At 34.6% G+C, this 20,643-nt stretch overlaps 1 non-coding gene across 1 annotated transcript; it reads right to left on the bottom strand.

Annotated features, from left to right (window-relative positions):
* Window positions 1-4,280: 4,280 nt before the first annotated feature.
* LOC122108726 lies at window positions 4,281-4,386 on the bottom strand. Its single transcript, XR_006147617.1, has one exon. It is a non-coding gene; the product is annotated as a U6 spliceosomal RNA (small nuclear RNA).
* Window positions 4,387-20,643: the final 16,257 nt, after the last annotated feature.

Here is a 20,643-nt window from a genome sequence, read left to right as displayed (position 1 = left end):
CTCATGTTGTATATTACAACTCTATACCTGGTCATAATGTATATCTAGTATCTTATGCATTGTGAACTAAATGCCAGAACTAAATGCTTTACTTTAAAAAAAAAATTCTGTCAATGTTTGAGGATGGTTGTGTGTGTGTGTGTGTGTGTGTGTGTGTGTGTGTGTGTGTGTGTGTGTTTACAAAGATCAGAACATAACATTTTTCTTCATTTCGAATACATCTTACAGGTCATTGCAAGTTGTGGCTAATGGGAGCAGTCTCTTGTTATTTTAAGGATGAAACAGAAAAAGATATTTGTGCATGTAACACAGTTGCTTTATTAGTGTCGTTGAACACTGAACTTCGATTTACATCTTGGCTGTTGTTGTGAATAATGTGAATAACAATGAACTACAGATATATTTACGAGTTACCCAGAGAGAAATAATCACATGATTGGTGGGTCAGATGATATTTCAAGTATGATTTCTTTAGAAAACTGCATACTACTTTCTACAAGGAGAATACTAACCTGGATTTTGTCCAAGAGTAGAAAATTTCTTTTTCTTCACACTCTCACCAACACGATTACCTTTTATTCAAAAGGGAATAAAGGGCAAGTTTTTACTATCTTCAGTACCCTAGACCGGCTTAAGACCAAAATCCAACCTCCTAAATGCTTGGAATTACAAACTTTTACCACCACACCTGGTTCCTTTGATTTTTTTTTGATAAAAGTTATAATAGTTATAAAGTAGTATCATAGTAATTTTGAATTACATTTCTCTAATGACTTCTTCTCACAGCATTAAGCCAGCACAGAAGTTGTATTAAACACAACTGTGTAAACCCACTGGTGATATAGAGGGGTTTATAGAAAACATGTCTATTCGAACTTTTGTCCATTTTTAATCAACTTTCTTGTTAATCTCATCTTTAATCTCTCTATACAAAAATAATTAATTCAAGGTAGTAAAAAGGAAAAAATTAAGCAACTCCTAGCATTTTTCAATTTTCAATAACATGATATTGCTTAAATCATTTTCTGTTTATGCTTGAGACTATATAACAATTTAGTTAGACCTTTTACATATCTATATGTATTTTATTTATTTTACATTGATTGCTCTTTCCAAAGCCTGCGTGTCTAATTTTGGTTTCTTTCAGTCTTAAGAAGTTCAGATTTCAAACTCAAGAATAAATGGATGTAAGCAAACAAAAAAATACAGTTCCTCTCATCTGATAATGCCTCTACAAGAATGAGAAAAGAGTTCATCATTCTAAGGACACTTAATTCTTAAGATAACATTTGCTATAATGCTAATGTTATTACCATTTTAGTGTTGGGAAAAATTGTAATTAAAGGCACTAAGTGCATGGCCCAAGACACACAGTGAGGAAGGAAATGAGTCAAATTTTCCAAAAGTCTTCCAGCAATACACAAAAGGTAGATAAATTCTCTCCATTCACTGATACTCTCAAGTCAATATTCATACTGTCCAAGAAATAATAGCATAGCAATTATTGCCCATGGTAATTGTTTTCTGTTACATTTTGTCTTCAACACAGACTGTGTTGGTGACATTGTGTTATCATGCACAGAGCTGAGCTTATAAAATATGGTCCAAAGAGAGGCAAATTTCTTCTGTCCCATAGTTCCAGTATCATTTTTAAAAAGTACTAAATCTTTTAAATGTCATCACTTACTGTATTTTAATAATTCAAGAATGAAAAATTTCACATATAATCACTCCAAAATGCTTTAAGACTAGGAGATGATAAAACAGGCCTCTGTGAAGTAAATTTTCTTCTACTTTTAAAATTATTCTGAAAGCCTGGTACTGGTTTGTCACACCTGTAATCCTAACTACTCGGGATACCTACTAAGGAGCCTGAGATCTGTGGATAATATTGGGAAGCCAACAGGACAAAATAAATTCATGAGATTATTTTTCAAAATTTTAACGAAATAGCAAAGGGCCAGGAATGGAGATGTAGCTCATATAATAACTCACCAATCTAGAGAGAAAGACGTAGCGAGATGTTGAAGCCCTGATTTCAAACTCAGAGCATGCCAACACGCAGGAATGCACACACACTCACTTTTTCAAAATATCTTCATATCAGTGTTTTGCATTAATTTCTTTGTTAATGGTATTATATGGGTAAAATGGGCGTCATAAACTCTTCCATCTCAAAACATTTTTATACATTTTTGTTGTAAAAATACTGTACAGAGGGGTTATAGTTATATGAGCAAAGTAATAAATACATTTCCTATCAAGCATTGTTACCTCCTCCTTTGTTTTACCCCCACCATTCCTTCCCTTACACCTCCACAAGTACACTCCTCATACCCCAAAGCCCCACCAAATGTCCCTAGCCTAAATTGTAAAGTTCGTTTTTCAAAATAATGTCTTGTGCATCTATTGTTATACAATGGGTCAAACTGAATTCCTATTTAAGCATGTTGTTTTTTTCCTTTCCCTCCCCAAATTAGAGAAGTGTACATTCAAGATGCAGGTGCACCAACATCAAATAAAGTGAAAACAGGGTTATACTGTTGGGGAGGAATGTATAAAAAGGAAAAACAATCATGTCTTACATTATAAATATGTGAGAAACAACAGCAAGAAAGAAAAAAAACACTTGTGTCTCTATCTTGGGGGTTATTTAGCTTAACATCAACTTATCTAGTCATATACACATAGGCTTTCACCTTTTCTGCTTATCCCAGACATATACTAGTTATTGCAAATAAGGGATACCATGGGACCTATGTTTCTTTGGACTTGGCTTACATCAGTTAATATAATTTTTTTCCAAGTCTTTCCATTTCCTAACAAATTGAGCGATGTCATTCTTTCTGATGGAGGCATAGAATTAATATACATATATATATATATATATATATATATATATATATATATATATATATATAGTATATGTGTGTGCGTGAGTGTGTACACACAAATACACACAGAACATTTTCCTTTTTTGTTTTTTAGAGCAACTTATTTTTCCACCTTCATCATTTTTTCAAATGTTTTTATTGTGATTAAGTGGTTACAAATTTCCCAAATTTCACAATATTGTGGGATAGTGATGCTTAGTTTAAGTCACAAACACATTCTAACTTCGATGGAGCAAATTGTCTATTATGGTCTACAACATTTATCAATTCTATGAGCTTTGCAATAGAGTTATTTCTTCCATATGTAAATTTTTTGTTTTGAAATATGTATATTTCTTTTGTATTGCATAGCGTCAGCTGTTCCCTCTTTCCCACTTGTTCCCTCCCTCCCTCCAGTGACATTGAGTTGCTTAGTTCATTTTGGTCAATGTCCAGTGCAGCTGATGGATCCCACTGTTGTATGTTTTTCCCTGATTCCTTCTAGTTCTGTGTCATCCTCCTGGTTTTCCTTCAGTGTGCACATATGACGGGCAGAATGGGGTTATTTAGTAGTGATTCGACAAGATGAGTGGAAGTTCTTGGTTTCTTAAGTGTTGTTAATTTTGGCATATCACCTTACATTTTGGGTTTAACATCTGCTTATCACGGAGACCATGTGCCATTTGTCTCTTTGCTTTTGGCTTAACTCACTCAACATGATTTCCTGTAGCTTGATTGATTTCCCTACTAATGCCATTATTTTGTCCTTTCTAATGGCTGGAAAATATTCCGTTGTGTATAGTTACCACAGTTTTTTGATCCATTCATCTCTGGTGGGACATATGGGTTGTTTTCATATCCTGGCTATTGTGAACAGTGCTGCAATAAACATGGAAGTGCATTTGTTCTTGAATATTGGTACCTGTTGTTCAGGATAGATGCCTAGAAGTGGTATGAATGGGCCATAAGGAAGGTCAATATTTATCTTTCTGAGGACTCACCAGACTGCTTTCCAAAGTGGTTGTGTAAGTGTACATTCACACACACACACACACACACACACACACACACACAGAGAGAGAGAGAGAGAGAGAGAGAGAGAGAGAGAGAGAGAACATTTTCTTGATCCATTCTTCTACCTGGCAGCATCAGGGTTGGTTCCATATCTTAGCTATGGAAAATAATGCTACAATAAACATTGTTGTGTTGGTAGTTTTAGTATGGACTGGTTTGTGATCATTTGGGAGAATGCCCAAAAGTGGGATTGCTGTATAATAGGGAGCTCTATGTGGAGGCTTTTGAGGAACCTCCAAACTGCTTTCCAAAGTGGATGAACAAGTTTACACTCCCACCAAGAATGCAGTAGGCTTCCCTTCTGGCCATATCCCTTCCAGCATCTGTTGTTGTAAAAATATGGAATGATTCACTAATTTGCGTATCATCCTTGTGCAGGGACCATGTTAATTTTCTCTGTATGTTCCAATTTTAGTGTATGTGCAGCCAAATTGAGCACAAAACATTTTTTATATATAAAGAGTAATTGATTTTCTTAAACTAGACAATTCAACAAAAATAAGTTCAAAAGAATTGTGAAATTTTAGAACCATGTGTTTCTTACATAAGCACACATTTAAGAATAAAGTCAAGATTGACATATCAAAAACAAAATAATTCCAGATTTTGTTGTTCATGAGATTTGTAGGAGGAGGAATTCAATTATTCTACAAAAGGCACTTGTCATAATGATCATTGCAGCAAATGTTAAGGTTTGTTAAAAGTTTTAATGTTTTAAATATGTTTAATTTTGGGATTTGCTTATATATGGCAAAATTAAGACTGTTTGGCAGGTCATAAAAATTTTTGATAAAGTATATAATATTTCTGGTAGCATGTACTAGTAAATATGAACATTTCAGATTTTATAGAAACTTTACTAATGAGAAGTTGTAAAGACTGTGTAAAGAAGCAGAGTGAAGAGTTAAGATTTTAAGTACACAGTTTCTGTTAAATCTTTAGGGCTCCTTTACGTTATATGTTAGTGATGAACAAATAATGATATAATCCACATACAAATGATGAGATGAACTATAAATAGTAATCTTAGTGAGTAAATTTAAAGGCTACTTATAGCTTTATCCAGTTTTAAATGTACAGGAATATGAGAAAATAGTGAACTCTACTATGTACACTTCAAATACTGAAAACCCTGGTAATTGTTTTGTTTTTTATTTTAGTAATCATTAATATTTAATTATTGTTTTCTTTATTTATAGCATTTTTCCTTGTTGTAATATAATACAACTTTTTGTGAGTCATGATTAAGAGGTACTTTGAGAATATTATTGGGATGGCCACACAATTTTTCATAGGTGCATGTGAATTTACAAAGAGCAAAACTAAAAACAAAATATTGATGAAAAATTATATCAAGTAGAGTCTGAATCAGGAGTGTTGATAAATGTCCACACCTAAAATCTTAACCCTAGGCTGGAGCATCTTATTTAAATATTGTTGAGAATTTCAAGACTTCCTTTATTTAGGGCCCTTAGAAGTATGTACAGCATGCATGTGTACAAAGCCAGTGACAACAGGCAAATATGACTAAGTTTCCCCAAAAAGAATCTATGAAGTCAATAGTTATCTTCCCAAACAGATGAAAAAATGCGTCAAAAATGATTCAGTGCACCTACATTTGTGGAGTTATTTAAGTTATGGATTCTTTGTTAGACATATTCTTTTCTTTTAAAAATTGTCAAATATTAGTTTATAATAAACTTTGTCTAGTATTTCTTGGTTCAAAACAGAAATCTTGATACAGTTGATGTCACTTGGCTTTCTTACTATCTCAGTTCAAAGCCAACGTAGGCAGGAAAGTCTGTCACATTCTTATCTGTAACCAAACACCAAAAACGCCAGAAATGGAGTTTGGCTCAAGTAGTAGAGTCCTAGCTTTGGGGGAAGTTGGCCAGGGAAGACATTTCTTCAGGGACATGGTCCAGCCTCTGAGTTCAAGCTCCAGAACAAGGACAAACTAAACAAACAAACAAGAAAAAAATGCACATATTTCTTTGGGACCATCCATAAAGCACTGGTTTGAGAACAGACTCCTTTTGCTGATCATACTCACTGAATCCTGCTTTTTTGGAATACTAATTGCGCTGGAGAATTCAGGACAAGACTAAATGAATTAATAAGTGACTCCTGCAACAACAGAATCATCTCAATAGTGAAATATCCATGCATAAGACAAATTAAAACCTCCAAGTCTTTGTTTCCTTGCAAAAGAAAACTTTTAAAACAATGTTTATTTCCTTTTGTTCTATGCTGGCCTTCAAATGGCACATTGTTTCCTTTTGAAATATTTTAAGAAGAAGTTTTCAGACAATTTTTATATGAATAAAGAATACACTCGAAAAAAGTCAGGGACAGTTTCTTCAAGCGTGGATTCTTTTTTTTCTAACAATGAATATATATTTTTTACAGTGAAAATACTGAACAGAGTGGTTACAATTACATGTGCAAGATAATGAGTACAGTTTTTATCAAGCATTGTAGCCTACTCCTTGGTTTCCCCTTCCCATCCCTAGACATAAAAGAAATGCAAATCAAAACAACATTGAGATATCACCTCACCCCAGTTAGAATGGGTATAATCAAGAACTCTAATAACAACAGATGCTGGAGGGGATGTGCAGTCCCACTTTTGGGCATTTACCCAAATGTTTACAAACTAGACCACACTAAAGCTACGAGCACAACTAAGTTTATTGCAGCATTATTTATATCTAAGATCTGGAATGAGTACATTTTTTTATCAAGCAATGTAGCCTACTCCTTGGTTTCCCCTTCCCATCCTCCCCTCCCCCCTCCATCCAATCCTCCTCCCCCCAACAACAAAGTTGTAAAGTTCGTTTTTGAAATAACGACTTCTACATCTCATTGTTGCAATGAGTCCACTTGTATCCTTATTTAAATGATTCGTTTTTTTTCCATTCCCCTCCAGAAATTATACCGACATCAAATACAGTGAAATCAGGGGTTATTGTTATCCCGTGGGGAAGGGACATAAAAAGCAACAAGGAAATCATCTTATAAATGTGTTAGAAAAAGTCACATGAAAGAACAAAAAACATTCGAATACATATCTTAGGGTTCATTTCCCTAACATCAACTTATCTGATCTTTTTTGTTTGACTCAGACATATACTAGTTATTGTAAATAAGGAAAGCCATGGGACCTATGTTCCTTTGGGCGTGGCTTACTTCAATTAATGTAATTTTTCCATGTCTTTCCAGTTCCTAACAAATGGGGCAATGTCATTCTTTCTGATGGAGGCATAGGATTCCATTGTGTATATATACCACATTTTCTTGATCCATTCATCTACTGAGGGGCATCTGGGTTGGTTCCATACCTTAGCTATGGTAAATAAGGCTGCAATAAACATAGTCGTGCTGGTACCTCTAATGTGGCCTGTTTGTGAACATTTGGGTAAATGCCCAAAAGTGGGATTGCTGGGTCTTAGGGGAGCTCTATGTGGAGTCTTTTGAGGAATCTCCAAGAACCGACCTCAGGACTACTGGAATAGAATTGAAAACCCAGAAATGAACCTACAAACCTATAGCCATCTAATCTTCGATAAGGGAGCTAAAAAAATTGAAGAAAAACACTCTCTTCAGGTAAAATGAATGTTTTCAGGCTTCATAGAACTAGCACAAAGACATCTTTGGACATGAGGTAACACGCCTTTCAGAGACAACTTAGTAAATACAAAATATAAAATTTAAATGACTTATAAAAACATTATTCATGTACATATGGCCATATAAGATAATGTTAAGAAAAATGAAACCCAAGATAGGGACACAACTTGTTTTATTCTTTATTGAAATTGTTTTAAATGTATCTAAAATGTACTATGTGATTTTTTCGTTTCTCCTCCATGTTCTTCCCGCATGATATAACTCCTGTTTTCACTGGATATGATGTTGGTGCCCTGCATCTTGCATATACATTTTTCTAGTGTGGGGAGGAGAAGGGAAACAACAAAATGCTGAAACAATGATTCAGGATGACCTATTGTAACAATGATATGAACAAGACACTATGTAGAAAACGAATTTTACAACTTGTGGAGGGGAGGGGGAATTGGGCAGATGGGGAGGGAATGGATAACACAGGAAAAACAAAAGAGGATGTAACAATAAGAAATGTACTCATTACCTTACTTATGTAACTCTAAGCCCTCTGTACATTATTTTTTACTATAAAAACATAAAAGAAACCATTATCCATGAGTACATTAACTTCAAATTCCATAAGTGCTCTTAAATTAAATTTAACTTGGAGAAGATTCTCAGAAAAGTTTATTTGTGTGTGTGTTGTGAATTATTTCCCAAGTGTACACAAGTTAACAGTAGAAGAAACAATAGGAATAATAAGAGAAAGAAAAGTTCTGTGTTTAAGTCTAATGGTTCAATATACTATAGAAGTCTCTGCAAATAAGTCAACATTGAACCAATAAAGCCAAGGCCATTATGTAGATCTATGGGAGTGACATAGAGAAATAATTAATACTAAGAGGAACATGAACGATGAGGCCACTCTCTTTCAACTTCTATCTCTAAATCATGGTTGCTAATCACGCAAATTTGTAAAATGTACAATTGAAGAATAATTCTGGTTCCAAAGCAAGGTAGATATAAGAGCATGGACTTAACTGGAAAAAAAGTCCATGGTGAGAAAGCAGGAATTATACTAGCAATGAACTGGTGGCCAAGATCTCATTTCTTTTTCTTTCTTTCATCTTTTTTCTTTCTTTTTTTTTTTTTTTTAATGGTTGAGGCAGGGTTTGAACTCAGCTTGGGAAATATCTCTCCACTCTTCAGCTCAAGACTAGTGCTCTACCTGTTGAGCCACAGCGCCACTTCCAGTTTTCTGGTGGTTAATTGGAGATAAGTGCCTCAGAACATTTCTTTCCTACTCATACAGGATTTGAACTGCAATCCTCAGATCTCAGCCTCCTGAGTACCTAGAATTATAGGCATGAACTCAAGTGATGGAATACTAGTGATGAGCAAGATTGCTGAATGAGGTTGCGGAGGCTTTTGCATACACACATACAAACATACACATACACACAGAGGCACATATATGTGCAAACACACCTGCACAAATAAAACAACTCTCAGAATATGGAGAAATGTTAGAAAACAATAGAAAATATATCCTGAGTAAGACTAGATCAAGTGATAATTTTTAATATTAGAAAGTCCTCAAGTGAAATTTATTCAAAGTTTGATAATATTACATACCTAGGGACCAGAGATAAAAAGAAAGTCAAGTAATCATTATTAAAGGGATTGGATCCATGGAAGAATGAATCAGAGACCCCTGCAGGTGCATCTGAAAATGTCCATATCCTGTGTGAAATGATAGAACATCTTTGAAAATAGTACATAAACAACTTGAGCAGTCAGTCTAATGAATAAGATCATAGGAGAAGTTCAGAATTGCTAGTCTGTATCTAGATTAAATAAACCACCAAACTATGGAAGGGCAATTTGATACAAGCCTGGAATTCTAGCACTCAAGCTAAGACAGGAGATTAGAGAGTGGGATTACATAGTGATACGTTCCCTGGACAAGGTAGTATAATTTTATCTCAATGAAACAAACCAAACAACAAGAAAGGAATACACATTTGGAAGTTTGGGCTAATTTTGTCATTATGTTTTGAGAAGGCAAGTTTCCTATTGAAATGCAACTCATATATAATCCTCAGTTGTGTTTTAAATGCTCTCTGCATTACACAACATTCCTAGATGCAAAATGGCTCATGATTCCCAATCAAAAATTTGAAAAAAATAAGCATCATTCTGTTGGATTTCAAAGAAATAATGAAGGATTACAAAATTTTAAGCCTGGAAAAATAAAAAGTTCATCTAACGTAGGACTTTGTAGACCTTGCTAAATTAGAATTTATATTTAAAATAAATATTTTGGTTGTGTTTCTAATTTCATATTCTATAGGATACTACAAAATTCTTTTTAAGTAGAGGTTTTAATTCACAAATTCACACATGAATCAGGCATTTTATTTGCTTAAAATATTCTTTCAAGCGAGGTATAATTAGAACTTAGTTAATTGATAATTCCAACAGTTCATGTATAAAATGAGATAGTGTGAATAATCTGCACAGAGTTGCCAACAAATGGATGATATTAATTTATTAATTTAGAACAAGCAATTTTTTGAGGCTTTGGTGTAACATGGTATGAAGACAGTAATTGTGTGAGGTCTTGGTTCTTCTATCTATTTGTAATACAGGAAGAAATTTCCTTAATTACATGCCTCTGTATACAATGAGAAAAATGCGAGGTTGGAGTTGGTTTTATTTTTTGGTTTGTCCTCAGGTTTGAACTCTGGGCCTGGCCACTCTCTTTGAGCCGGTTTTTGCTCAAGGCTCATGCCCTACAACTTCAACCTCAGTGCCACTTGAGTCTGGCTTTTCCTGAGAAGTTTATTGGAGATAAGAATCTAAGGAATCTTCCTGACTGGGTGGGCTTTGAACCATAATCTTCTGATCTTAGCCTCCTGAATATCTATGATAGATAAAAATATAAATAATATTTGCAAGTGCTCTGATTTCTAGAAATCAGAAAAATGTTGCAGCAAAGTTTAGTGTAGTGTACTTTCCACAATAGGAAAGGCATCATATTAGAACAAGTGTAGTATTTTTTCACAATAGTGATAAGCTATTCATGATGTGAATTAAGGGAATTTTAAGGTGCATCATACAAATTGGAAACTGTTGGGCTAGGAAGACGTTATGGCATAAAAGCTTGGGATTGAGGATCACAGAAATAATAGCTTACTATGATGAACAAATGTTTACTCTTGAGGAATTAATTATTACAATACTTCGTAGTTATATCCTCCACCAGAATGTGGCTATTTTTTTGTTGATTTCTCAATATGTAGCACCCCATTAGAAACTGCAGTTATTCAGAATTAAATAACATACAAACAAGTAATGTTTTGAATATCTCTGATATGGAATGTTCAGAATTTGAAAATGAGTAGTTAGTATTTGTAAGAACTTTGAAGAACACATATATTCTGTCCTTTTAACTATTATTCAGTTTTAAAAGTTAGGAGTTTCCATAGAATTAAACTGTTTTCTGTTTTACTATGGGACAATATTAACTTATAATTTTTTTTGAAAATTATGACAGATATATTGTGAAAATATTGTATATTTGGATAACATTCAAGTTGATGAACCTCTGATAAAGAAAGGTGTAATTGATTCAAATTAGATGGCAAATAGTGTTGATTTTTTAAAAGGTAATGCACATAGGATAATATTTACTATAGCAATACAGTGAAAGTATACTTTATGTAACTTATTTTTGTTTAATTTTATTTTTAAGGTGATATATACAGGGGTTGCATTAATTGTAAGGTAGTGAATACATAACATGTACCTTATTTTTCTCACACTTTTCCTTTCCCCCCAAACCCCTCACAAGTTGTAATGTAAATTTCCAACATTTTGTCTTGTGAGTACTGCTATTGCATTGGTTTGCCCTTTGTCCTTTGTCTCCCCAATTTGTTGTTCATCTTGTCTTCTCAAATTAAGATAAATGCATGTGCAATACACACAGTACTGAAATCAAATACAGCAGGGGATAAACTATAGGGGAAAACACAAAAGAAATCACATAGTACATTAAAAAAAATCACAAAGAAAAACCTCTATTTCCATATCTAGGTGTTTATTTTGCTCAACATGATCTTGTATGGTCCTATATGCAAAGCTTTTGAGCCATTCTGCTCATCTGCTAGTGTTATTCTATACATATCCTATTATTACAAATGAGGGAAACTATGGAATCTGTTTCTTTGAGTCTGGCTTATTTTATTTAGCAGGATTTTAAAAAATCTTTCCATTTCCTTTTGAATTGGAAGCATAGAGTTCAACCATATATATATATATGTCCACAAAATGTGATATATATACATATATATATATATCACATTTTGTTGATTCGTTCATCTACTGAATGGCATATTGGTTTGAAAATGTTTGCATGTAAGTATTACTTAGGGTCATTCAAAAATGACAGATGACACCTCCCCAGAAATACTAAAATCATGATTTCTTCGTAAGAAAGGATTTTATGGTGGTACAAGTGTTGAAATATCTGGATGAATGTAATTTATATCTTGCACTGAATTAGGCAGGAAGATATCTAATATTATATAGGATAAAAATGGTAGTGACAAAATATTCCCTTGAGAAAGATATAGGAGTCTGCCAGAAGTATGAAGAAATTCAGATAATTTTAAAGAATTTAGAAATACAAGCTCAAATATGTTTCTTTAAATAAAAATTATGTAAGTGGAAGGGCAAAAGAAGGAGAAGAGAGGAAAGTAACTGACAGCAGATCATTGTCCCAAGTTAGAGTATAAAAAGTCATAATCTAGAGTTCGGATGAAGATGGCAGAAGGTCTAGGCTAAACGAGCTATCATGTAGACAACAGTTTTAGTGTTCCAGTCAACAGTCTTAGGCTAGAGAATCACACCCAGTGTGCCATCACAGTACAGAGAGTTTGGCCAGAGATGGAATATCCAGGCAAGGAAACAGATCAGAGAATCAGCGGCCAGAGCCAACATGCCTACAGAGAGAGTCCAGTCAAAAAGATGCCAGACACAGTGTGCGTATTCTACTCAACACCAGGAAGAACTGACAAGGAACAGATATATTCATGCTGCATATCACAGACCATAGAGGGCCCAGTCACCAAGATTCTGACATGAATAGAACCCTGACATCCTCACTCCTTCTCAGAAAGCATAGGAAGGAAGGTGGCCCCTCTCCCACCACCAGAGAGCTCCATCTTTGATACTGACAAAGGCCCAGAAATTGATACTGACAAAATGCCCAGACTTTTGACTGTGCAACTACAAGACTTTGGTTGATGCTTGCCTTAAAATAGTGTTCTAGCACAAAAATGGATTCATGGAATCCAATAAAAGACAGCTGAAAGAAGTCAGGGAGACCGGAAAGGGAATGTTGAATGGAGCCCAACAGAAGGAATGGGAGTCCAAGGAAACCATAACCGATCAACTAAGTGATTTGAGAATAAACACAACACCAAATTAAGGAAATAATGAAGTTCATATAAGATCTAAAAGAAAGCTCCAACAAAGAATTTGAAGTCATCAAAGCTGACCAAATAGAAGGAAAAGAAATTAAAAACAAAGTGGAAAGTCTTGAGAGTATGGAAGACCATGTAGAAGATCGAATATGAGGAATTGAAGACAGCGAGGTTATTATACAGAAAGAACATACAAATATCCATGACAAATCTAGAAATATGCTAGATCTATTCAACATTTGGAAGACACCCTCAGAAGGTCTAATCTGAGGATAATGGGTGTAGAGGAGCACCTAGAGTCAGAAGTTAATGGTCTAGGAAATTTGGTTAACATTTTCCAAGCAGAGAACTTCTCAAACATGCAAAAAGATAGACCTATTCAGATTCAAGAAGCTTTTAGAACCCCAAATAGACCAGACCGTGACAGGATATCACACCGTGACATTATAATCCCCACAGCATCAATTCCAAGGAAAAAATCCTTAAAGCAGTCAAGGAGAAAAGATCAACCACTTACAAAAGGAAACCAATTAGAATAACCTCAGATATCTCAGTGGAGAAAATTACAGCAAGAAGAGCTGCCATGCCCTAAAGACAAACAATTATCATCCAATTATACTGTACCCAGCTATACTCTCCTTCATAACCGAAGGCCAAATAAAAACCTTCCATACCAAAGAACAACTGAAACAATATATATACACCAAACCAGCCCTATAAATGACACTTAACGATGTATTACACATAGAAAATCAACAAGACCACAATAAAGGCAAAGAAACCGCACTCAAACTGAGAATCCAAGAACCATAGGAAGAATCCAGTTGCTGCAGCCCCCAAGAAGGGGCATAAAATGGCAGGAACTCCCAAACAGCTCTCAATTCTAACTCTCAACATTAACGGATTGACTCTCCAATTAAGCGACATAGACTGTCAAGTTGGATTAAGAAGCAAGATCCTTCTATCTGCTGCCTTCAGGAGTCTCATATTGCCCATAAAAACAAACACATTTTCAACGTGAAAGGCTGGAACAAAATCTACCAAGCAAACGGCCCACATAAACAGGCGGAAGTTGCAATCCTAATAACAGATAAAATAGACTTCTAATTAAAATTAGTGAGAAGAGATAAGGAAGGGTGCTACATACTAATTAAGGGATCTCTCCTTCAGGAGAATATTACAATTCGAAATATCTATTCGCCAAACAACCAAGCACCCAAATTTCTTCAAGAAACACTACTTTCCCTCAAATCCGACATAGATCCAAAGACATTAATTTTTTGGGACTTTAACACACCACTTTCCCCACTAGATAGATCAACTCGGGAAAAACTAAACACAGAAACTGCATATCTAAACACCTGCATAGATCAACTATATTTAACAGACATCTACCGTATATTTCACCCAGCAACATCAGAATACACGTTTTTCTCAGCAGCTCATGGCACATTTCCCAAAATAGACCACACTTTAGGTCACAAAACAAACTTTTCCAAATTCAGAAACATAGAAGTTATACCTTGCATTCTCTCACACAACAAGGGAATAAAATTAGAACTCACCACCAAAAGCCACCGAAGAAAGTCCTGTAACACATGGAGGCTGATAAACACACTGTGGAATGACCAGTGGGTCATGAAAGACATTACAAAGGAAATTCAAATATTCATGATATTCATCAAAGGTGAACACACAAATTACCACCTACTCTGGGACACAGCAAAGGCAGTACTTAGAGACAAGTTTATAGCCCTGAGTTCCAACACAAACAACTTGTAGATATCTGAAACCAACAATTTAATGGGACATCTGAGAGCCTCTTTGAATAAGAGCAGGAAGATAATCCCTAATCCAGTAGATGGAAAGAAATGATTTATATTAAATCAGAATTAAAGAATTAGAATCCAAAAATACCATAGAAAGAATCAACAAAAGAAAGAGTTGATTCATCGATAAAATTAACAAAATTGACAGAACTTTAGCAAATCTTACCAGAAAAAGAAGAGAACACACCCAAATAAATAAACTCAGAGATGAGAATGGACACATCACCACAGAAACAACCAAGATTCAGAACATTATAAGGGAATACTTCTCAAAACTTTATGCTAATAAGTTTGAGAACTTGGCAGAAATGGACCTTTTCCTAGCAAATATTGACATGCAGAAACTAAACCAAGATGAGTTAAACCATCTTAACAGGCCCATATCCAACATTGAAATAGAAACAGCAGTAAGAGTCTTCCCATCTAACAAAAGCCCAGATCCCGATGGATTTACAGTGGAATTCTACAAGGCCTTCAAAGAAGAGCTCACACCAACACTCCTCCAAATCTTCAATGAAATTGAAAGAGAAAGTTCACTACCGAACTCATTCTATGAAGCCATCATAACCCTCATCCCAAAACCAGGCAGGGAGTCTTCAAAGAAAGAGAACTATAGACCCATTTCTTGGATGATCATTAATGCAGGAATTCTCAACAGACTTTTGGCCAATCGACTTCAACAATTCATCCAAAAAAATCATACACCTCGATCAAACAGGATTCATTTCAGGATTCATTTCATGCAAAGTTGGTTCAATATACACAAATCAATTAATATAATTCATCACATCAACAAGAGCAAGGACAAGAACCACATGGTTATCTCAATAGATTCAGAAAAAGGATTTGACAAGATCCAACACCCCTTTATGTTGCAGATTCTGCCAAGATTAAGAATCCAGGGAACATTCCTCAGTCCAACAAAGGCTCTATATGACAAACTTACAGCCAGCATTATACTTAATGGTGAAAAACTAAAGCCATTTCCTCTTAACTCAGGAACGAGGCAAAGAGGTCCACTGTCTCCACTTCTCTTCAATTTAGAATTAAATGCCTAGTTAAACCATAAAACCAGATGCAAACATTAGAGGGATCCAAATAGGGAAAGAAGAAGTAAAACTCTCCCTCTTTGCAGATGACATGATCTTGTATTTAAAGAAGCCCACGGACTCCACTCTCAAATTACTTAAGCTGATTCAAAATATTGGTAAAGTAGCAGGGTATAAATTTAACTCTCAAAAATCAATGGCTTTTCTGTATGCCAACAATGAGAAAAGCATGCTGAAAACCAGAAAACAACTCTATTTGTCATAGCCCCACAAAAAATAAAATACCTAGAAATTAACATACCCAAAGAAGTGGAGGATCTCTATGATGAAAACTTTAAAAACTTGAAAAAGGAAATCAAAACAGAACTTAGAAAGTGGCAAAAAAAAAAAAAAAACTCCCATGTTCCTGTATTGGAAGGATCAACATCGTGAAAATGGCAAAACTTCCCAAGGCTATCTAAAATTCAGTGTGATACCTATCAATATTCCAACATCATTCTTCAAGGAAATAGAAAAGGCAATCCAAAAATTCATATGGAACAATAAAAGACCCCAAATAGCAAAAATGATCCTTAACAGAAAGAACAGTGCTGGAGGAATATCAATACCAAATTTCAAACACTACTACAAAACCATTGTAATCAAAACAGTTTGGCACTGGCACAAGAACAGACCTCAGGAACAATGGAATAGAATTGAAAACCCAGAAATAAACCCACAGACCTATAGTCATCTAATAGTTGATAAGGGAACTAAAAAAATAGAATGGAATAAAGACAGCCTCTTCAGTAAATGGTGCTGGCAAAATTGGTTAATCACTTGTAGAAAATCAAAAATAGATCCATAAAGTCATCCTGCACCAGAATCAAATCCAAATGGATCAAGGACCTCGGAGTCAAAGCAGACACTCTGAAAACATTACAGGTCTGAAATCATTACTAGGTCTCCTTGGCATAAACCTAAAGTTTCTTAAAAGAGATACAGAAACAACAAATCAAAGAAAATTTGGAAAAATGGGATTGCATTAAGTTGCAGAGCTTCTGCATGGCAAAGGATATAGATAGCAAGATCAATAGAAAGCCTACTTATTGGGAGAAGATATTCACTAGCCATACAATGGACAAGGTTATCATATGTAAACTATACCTGGAACTCAAAACATTAAATCCCCCAACAACAAATCCTCAAAGAAACAACTGCCCAATAAATAAGTGGGCTACATTGCAACAATGAGATGTACAAGTCGTTATGTCGAAAATGAACTTTACAACTTTCATGGGGGGGGGGGGCGAGGAGGATTGGGGGGCGGGGGGAGGATGGGAAGGGATGGGAAGGGGAAACAAAGGAGGAGGCTAAAATGTTTGATAAGAAATGTACTCATTATCTTGCCCATGTAATTTTAACTCCTCTGTACAGTATTTTCAAAATAAAAATAAATAAATAAATAAAAATAAGAGGGCTAAAGACTTACGGAGAAAATTCTGTGAAGAGGAAAGAAGGATTGCCAATAGACACATGAAGAAATGCCCGACCTCACCAGCCATAAGAGAAATGCAAATCAAAACAACATGGAGATACCACCTCACCCCAGTTAGAATGGCCATAGGCAAGAACAAAAATAACAGATGCTAGAGTGGATGTGGCCAGAAGGGAACCTTACTTCATTGTTATTGGGAGTGTAAACTTGTTCAACCACTTTGGAAAGTTGTATGGAGGTTCCTCAAAAAACTCCTAGAGCTCTCCTATGACCCCGCAATCCCACTTTGGGACATTTACCCAAATGATCACAAACAATACCATACTAAATCTTCCAGCACAACTATGTTTATTACAGCATTATTTACCAGAGCTAAGATAAGGAACCAATCCAGATGCCATTGAGTAGATTAATGGGTCAAGAAAATGTGGTATATATACACAAAGGAATTCTTTGCCTCCATCAGAAAGAATAATAATGCTCCATTTGTTAGGAAATGGAAAGACTTAGAAAAAATTATATTAAGTGAAGTAATCCAGCCCCAAAGAAACATAGGTCCCATGTTTTCCCTTGTTCAAATACCACTTCTGGTTTGCACACACACAGTCTATGTATGAGGGTACGTTCTCCATGTTAAACAATAGGGTAGTACTCCCTATCTGAACGGGAAAGTTCCACAGTATAACCCTATGCCCACATTAGAGGGTGTACAATTTTCTTGGAGCTCATTAGTTTACCCAGGAGAAATATAAATATCCATAAATTTTGGAGCTAATTAGTAAATATCTGAATTAACACTAGATCCTAGATGTTGTGTTATTACAAGTCAACATTGTATTATTGTTACATAAGAATCCTTCCCTACTTGCCAATGTGTAAGAGAAAATGAAAGAAAGGCATTAAAGCAAAATGCCTTATCTTTTTAGGAATTTAATCCTAGTGATGAGGGTAATGTCTGAACTCTTCCATTCAATAAAAGCTTGAAGTTTATCAGAGCACTTCCTACATATAAGAATTTGTGGCAGTTTGAATGACAAGGTTATTTCATCATGGAGATATCGCCAAAACACTGTTCTTATTGAACTTGTCTATACCTTTTTAGTTTTCAAATCCAAATAGCATATTTCCTTCAATATCTCTGTAACAGTTTTGAACTTTTCTTCCTGCAAATTCTTTCCTTTCTTTACTTCTGTAAATCTGCGTTTATTACTTTCTTGTTTCCTTATTTATCTCATTCTTCCAATCTTGTCCACACTGGTACTCACATTGTTCAGAATTGTGTCAGAATTTTCCCTTAACTCTTCCCTTTAATAATGCCCCCAATTTTATTATTCTTTTTCATATAAACTTTACAACTATCAGAGTTTTTTTTTTCTCCCTAAATCCATCATTTCCACCTGCAATCCCTATCACCAAGAATATCACTAACACAGTTGCCTGGCCAGAGATGTAGACCACTTTAGATTTCTTCTTACCCTTCTGCTCTCACCCATTAGTTAAGATGAATGATCAAGATTTTCTGAGTTTCTGTCACTAATATGATTTCTATGTATGCATTTTTATGCCCCTGACACCAGCCTGTTTCATGTAATCATCACTGGTCACCTAGATTTAAGCAACCTTTTACAAAGTATGTTTTTCCCCATAGTCTTTTCTTATTGGCCCTTTCCATCACCAAATTACTTCTGCTTGTAAGCACACAGAGTGAAGGGCTCAGACACAAATTCTAGTATCATTATTTACTCATTACATTGACTACTGGCCTTACATTTCTCATCTGTAAATGGATGTAATCTACCAGAAATATTGAAGAATATATTTGTTGGCTTATAGAGCAAAAAATAAAAGAAAGAAAAGTGAAGAGTCCTTACATTTTCCCCCTTAGCTTACAAATAAGGAAAGTGTCAAATTCAGTTTGTTGGTATAAAGTCACAAATTTTTTCATGCAGAAATAAAAATAAATTTTCCTCCTGGCTCTAAGGACCGTGTACTTTTAATGTAACTCCAGATATTTAAGTGGTATTATGTAATTGTGTCATGTGTTTACAGCTATATTGAAGAATATGTCATTGGAAAACATTGGTTATTGAATAGTGTCTTTATGAGAATGGTATTTGAACTAATCACACTACGTTGAAAACTACATCTTAGTCCATCAAAATTTTTCTTATTGCCTTATTTGTTGCCAAGTAATAAATTTATACATAGATTTTCTCCAGTTAACTGGATGAAACTAAAACTGATCATGGATTTCTGCCTAATGAGTGAAATATACTTCTTGAGGCATGTGTTGTTAACTTCTAGGGATATATAACTAAGCCAATGGCTATGTGGGTAGTTAAAGGCTTTCTCCTAAATTCCTAAGGCTAGAACAAACAAGATCATTTGTAACAGAAAGCACTCAGCTTATTATATTTTATCTATGTGGGATAATCAACATGTGCAAATAAACGATTTTATTTATAAGAAAACAATAGTACCAAGAAATGTGAGTATATTTAGAGAGACTGAAAGAATAACATTAGGGTATTTACTGTCTCACCTGTTTATGTGATTGTATTTCTTGATATTGAGACTCTACTCTTATTATTCTTATTGTATTAATCCAATGCTTTTTAGTACTATGTATTCAATGTGGGAAATCTGGCTTAAAAGATGTCTAAAATTTTTTCCTTTTTAATCACAACCTTGTCATTATCAGGTTACACTGTGGTCATCATCATCTTCATAAAAATTATTATTAGAATCATAAGTGCTAACTATTGAACGTATGATACTTGTCTATGATTTTGCAATATTTGTATTATGATTAATAATTTTAATGTTACCACTGTGCATGCATACATGTTAAAATTTTGAATAAATAAAGAAACAAAAAAAAAACCTAAGCCATATCAGGTAGCTTGACTATGTGCTTATAACAAATTATTCAATAGATTTTTGAAGCATTGCAAATTCCTAACCAGTATGAATTATCTTCCTCTCTCCCTGTCATTACACACGAATATTTAAGAGTTTGAACAGAATTTTTTCAAGTAATATACTATAAACGTTACCACAATATCATGCGTATATCTAAAATTCCCTTGAAATTAATAAACAGTACTTTCTATTGAAATATTAGTTATTTTATACTAGGAAACTTTTCGAAAAATAGACAGCCTATCTTTGAAATAAAAAAAATAGTTGAATAAAGGTTTCAGAGGGAGTTCCGGGATGATGGCGGAGGAGAAGCTGGAGGCTAAA

This window comes from Dipodomys spectabilis, unplaced genomic scaffold (genome assembly GCF_019054845.1).
Source record: "Dipodomys spectabilis isolate Male_0828 unplaced genomic scaffold, ASM1905484v1 ptg000064l, whole genome shotgun sequence".
NCBI lineage: Eukaryota > Metazoa > Chordata > Mammalia > Rodentia > Heteromyidae > Dipodomys > Dipodomys spectabilis.
The sequence above is the reverse complement of the archived record's forward strand: the minus strand, read 5'-3'. Positions and strand labels throughout refer to the sequence as shown.